Below are 5,258 nucleotides of genomic sequence, written 5' to 3' on the forward strand. Positions count from 1 at the left end.
GTGGAGGCAGGTTTGCTGCTATTCATTAGCGAATAATTAAACACGTAACGTGTTATTTTTTTTTTTCTATTGCCAGAAATAAATTCGGAAACAGAAACTCTGGATAGGTATGTTAAATTCCTGGAGATATTTAACTGTAAATGTGCTGATAATATTTAATTTCAAATATAGTACAGCATCACGGAAGATTAAAACTTAAATAAAATAAATTATCATTATAGACTTTTTCACAACTAAATTGATGGACAGTACATTAGGGTCTATTATGGAGTTTTCATAATTCGTATTTTAGTTCATGTTTGAAAGCGTACCCATTTGTGACCCAATTGGAGGAATTATTTATAAAATCAAGGTGAAGGGAAAGTATTGGATGGTAACTGATATCTCAAGCACTATTAAGATTCCTAAGGAATATATTAGGAAAAATGAAGCATTCAGAACAACAACGGACTAACCCACAATTGAACATTTTTTTTCCTATTTTATATGATTAGTAGAGCCTATTGGAATACATTATTACTACTAACTCAAATTCGAAAAGAATGTGGGTTAGTCCGTTGTTGCTCTCAATGCCTTAAATATAAAGATGATTTTATAATTATTACTCGCGTACAATAGTAAAAAGTGGTGAAATTAAATAATCAAATTAATGATCTTTGGAGATCAAATTACTTTTCCTTTCATCTAGCTTCAATCATCAACTTCAACAATGCAATTACGAAATATTGTTAATATAACATACCTTTCGCATGCAATATGAGTCTCTAAATTGAAATATAGTATTCCATTTATATAAATTCACATATTAAATTTTTACAACACCGAAACTAATTTGTATTAACCCTTTTATTTTCACATTTGCTTCTACTTAAACTTTTTAATTAGCATACTTTACGTAGCACGATGCTATAAAACAGTTCTTTCACGTTATTTTCAAATTTTATACAGTTGTTACCAAAATGTTGTTATTGGTAATTGCATTTCATATAGTTACTACAATATATTGTTTCGCAATTACACAATACTCTGATAAATGGTATCTGTAAATCCAATCCGTTTATAAAGTTAAATCTTTCAATAAGTATCATTAATACTATCAACAAGTATCTCAGGTTGAAAATTTTTACATAATTTGGATCAAATGTGTTTTCACTGAAATATACAGAAGTACCAATATGACTATTAAGATCGAGGATTGATAAATGATTGAATGGCTTCGATAATTAAGAGCGCCAGGTAAATCTTTCTGAAGTGTGTTTCCATAAATTTGCACACTCCATAATGTACGTTTTTATATTAAATATTTTCTCGCAGCTGAACCTCTTCGTGATAACATAAAGCAGGGAGCCATTAAGAGCTTCCACGCTGTCCTTAATGCAAACGATAAAAATGTACCAGGTGATCCTGTAAGCTTTTACGCGGCAGGTTCAATGTGCGACACGTAGTTAAGGAATTTCCATGGAAAAACTTGTTTACATTCTGAAATGTGAACTTCTAAGAGAATCGAGGCTTGCATCGATTTTTGCGCCACCATCCAATCGCAGGTAAATGTATTTAATTTGATCTTGTAATTAGTAAAAGTGCACACTGTTGTTCTACGAAAGTTTATTAAAAAATAAGAAGGATGTAATTTTGGGTTTTGTAATTCTAAAATCCACTCGACTTTAAAAACAATGAGGCGTAAGGAAGAAGAGGCTCAGAATTATTATTATTAATAAACTCCGTTGTGTTTGCAGGTAATATATTTTCATTCCCCGAAAAATCACCTGCACGAACTTCGAGGAATTTAATTAGAAGCTTTATGAGAACAAAGCAAGTATTTTTTAATTTTTTCATTGGTCCTTTGGCTCAATAGCTCCAAGCCAAACTAATTTCAGCGCTTTAATCTCTTACGTTTGTGGGGGATTCGGTACATAATGTAGCTGAGGATTGTTAGAACAATATTTAGAAATAATATCACACATGTCACAGAGTAGCTAATCATGACAAAGTGCTTTCCGTGAATCAGAATTTGTTGGGTAAGCATAGAAGGGTACAGCTTTACACATATGGCTCCGAAAACTCTACATATATGAAGCTAAATATTCAGACATAGGTACTCAAACTCGCTACATACATCTGTCATGAAAAATTACACCATGGGGATTTTTTAAAGCACAGCAATGAAAATAATTGATAGAAAACAAACATGGTTCGTACCATTAACAATATACATCCCATTACTTCCTATTCGAACTTAATTACGTCTTTGACTTTCAAATTTCGTCCCCTAACACAATTTCCATATTTCAGCAAAATAAATGATGAATGCAACACTGAATATCTACAACATTCACATCCATGCCACACACGAAGCGTACCAAATATGTAAGTAATTCTTAAAAATCATCGAGAATTCTCAGAAATAGTAATTTCAGACCGTTCCTGTTTGAATATCCACCCAGCCTACACGTCACTCTCATGCGCCGTGGGGACTCGATTATAAATCTCTGGACTACGACACGCGAACGACAATGTGTCCAGCGACTGTACGCAGCTAGGGTGTAAAATATTATGAAAATGCGTAGTATCTGATGACGGTGAAGCCATGGATATGAGCCTTGAGCTGCTAGTCATTGCTCTCCACCCCAGGAAGCGGGCTTTTACGGGGTTTTTACACCGTTGCGTTACCGTGTAGATGCCACGGGGGTCTTGTATAACCTTTCATCGGCCACGGCCTCGGACGGAAGCGCAAAAAAAGAGTAATGAAAAATACGCAACGCTGCCGTTTGAATGCTGCGTTATGAACTGTATCTAAAATGGGTCTCTTGCGGGTCTACCATTGGTCCTGCATGGACGTATGCAAATATGCGAGCGCGTTGTGCATATACGAAGGGGTACAAGGATTTCAGAAATGTACGCGAACGTGCTTTTTTACTTTCGCACGTTTGCCGAATCAATTGGGCCTCCTTTGTGAGTGAAGTATCGTGGTAGAAGCGCAGTGTGAGGGGTAATTCGCGGCGCAGCCGAAAGAGGGGGGCGATTCTTTTTGCTAAAAATAAAGGGAAATTGGGGAATGAAATTTTTTCCACGGTGCTTCGTTTTCGAGGAAATCGATTTGGAGAATTCGTGTCCAATTCCACGTCATTGCACGTCAAATCGATTGCTTGGTGTTCTGGACGTCAGGGATTTTGGCGAGAGGGAAAAATTATGTAGTCCACATGAAATTAGGGGGAGTTTAAGTCATCATTTTGCTGGTGTCGAATTTGTTTAAAGAATTAATTAAAGATTACAAAGTTCATTCCCTTAGGGAGCAAACGGTGATGCAATAACTCGTATCGTAAGACGAGAATAATTCCTTTGAATATAACCGTCGTCAAAGGGGATGCATTATTAAAACACCACGTAGATCCACTCCTCACTGCGCTCCCTGCCCTCTATGCACTTTATGCTGCGCTTTAATTCACATCTTCCGTTTCATTATTCAAAAATGGGTTGCGGGGGTGCTTGTATTCCCTCAGCCTCTAAATCGGCTTTACCAAAGAGCCGCGATCACCCGCGCAGCTATGTGTATAGGTGTTTGTATATCTTGGCAAAGTAAAGACGAGCGAAGGAAGACGCTTCGTAGACGCTCGAGGGCGGTATCGATAAAAGTGTCGGCGTCTTTTTCGATCCTCCAGCACCGCCAGCCCCCGTCTCGTTTCTCGATCCTCTGGCAACTTCTTTCCGTCGTTCTTGCAACCTCTGCAACAGCCTGGCTGCACCTCCGACCTCCCCGGATCCTCGAAATCTAAATGATTCGGTTATTTCTGGAAGGTTGCTGGAGGCGTTTCTCTTCCACCAGGTTCGTTGCAAAGTGATTTCCCTCGTACTTGTAATCCCGAATTCGATCGATCGCTAGCCAGCTCGGGCGAACAATTTCACGCGAGGGTGGATCGACCTAGAGGGGGCTGGCGGAAAAATTCTAATATGTGTACAAGGTAAGCAAACAACGACAGAAATTGCAAGGTGAACGAATAGGGTAGCAACGGCGGCTCTTTGCTTCGTAACTTCGATTACTGCTTTGTGCTGTTCGAAACTTTCTGTTAGCATTCCTCAATCAGCGAGGGATGTTTTACTCGACATTAGGGAAAAGTCGATACAAGAATTGATTCTAGAACCGTTTCAGAACCGATATAGAACCGAAAAAATAACGGCTGTGGAACCGAAATGAGGAGGGGAATAGGAACCGTAACCGAAGCAGATAATAGTTGGAAATTTTGGTTCTTCGTAACAGTTGTTCAGAATAAAAGTTCTTCTGAACTGTTTGGAGAACCGAAATCGATATTATCATAACTCCTATATTTAATATTAAAAATGAATAAGAAGAAAACTGCAACTTTTCCAAGGATGCATAAAAACATGGTCTAAATTTCAAATGAGTCGAAATGCTAGTTTCTTAAAAAAAATCCTAAATTTTGCTATGTTTTTAGCTTGGCCCATAAAATAGGCTTCCCCTTTAAGGAGTCATGCCTACGTGTGAGGTCTGAAAACACATATATTTTCGTTTTTTTTTGTTTAGAAACTTGAAGACTGTTTTAAATAAACTATAGTGTATTCGAAAGCATACATTTTAAAGTCTTTGTACTTTTTTTGTCAATGCAATATATAAATAAATAAAGGAATTATGTTTTTTTTTTAAGCATCTTGCGGTGACCACTGTAGACTCTTAATTGTCACGATGTTTTTCAAATGAAAATTACTCGAAATACGGCCTCCTTCGGGCTATCCGCGCATCCACTTAAAGGATCAGCCACGCGTTAACTGACCCTATCATTTCGACGATAATTCAGCCACTTTACCCAGCGGTACTCGCGACACAGATTCTTAATTCTGCCCGCTGGTGCTTTTGGCAGTTAGGATAGTGCGATATCTTACGGGGGGCACAAAGCGCGCTGGGTGGCTGGGAAGAGGGGCAGAATAAATAAAGAGAAACAAGAAGAACACCGTGCACGTGTGCGGAGCGTATGCCTGGTCAGCTTCTGGTTTCTGGTACCAACGTGAATGCCAACATAGGCCTGAATAAGAGGGTGGATTTCAGGGGCTTTAATATGAATAGGTATACCACGTATGTACTCTGTTCCACCTACCGCGGTATGGACAGAAGGTTCAGGCCTTGCGAGGAAGGCTGCAGGACAGAGGGAGAGAGGAATGGGCATACATATATATTTTTCAGGGAAGAGGGCCAGCCAAATGCCTAGAATTGCCTCGCCTCTTCCGTGTTGGTGTCCACTAGGATT

The 5,258-nt window shown here is 38.6% G+C and overlaps 1 long non-coding RNA gene across 2 annotated transcripts; it reads left to right on the forward strand.

Moving 5' to 3' along the window:
• Positions 1-677: 677 nt before the first annotated feature.
• On the forward strand, positions 678-3,237 carry LOC143368899 (uncharacterized). 2 transcript variants are annotated; one of them, XR_013085304.1, is made up of 3 exons: positions 678-1,544; positions 1,737-2,367; positions 2,445-3,237. It is a non-coding gene; the product is annotated as an uncharacterized LOC143368899 (long non-coding RNA). The 2 variants fall into 2 exon arrangements; XR_013085305.1 differs by having other exon boundaries at positions 678-1,236; positions 1,315-1,544; positions 1,737-3,237.
• The last annotated feature ends 2,021 nt before the right edge of the window (positions 3,238-5,258 follow it).

This window comes from Andrena cerasifolii, chromosome 5, assembly GCF_050908995.1.
Source record: "Andrena cerasifolii isolate SP2316 chromosome 5, iyAndCera1_principal, whole genome shotgun sequence".
In the NCBI taxonomy this organism is placed as follows: Eukaryota; Metazoa; Arthropoda; class Insecta; order Hymenoptera; family Andrenidae; genus Andrena; species Andrena cerasifolii.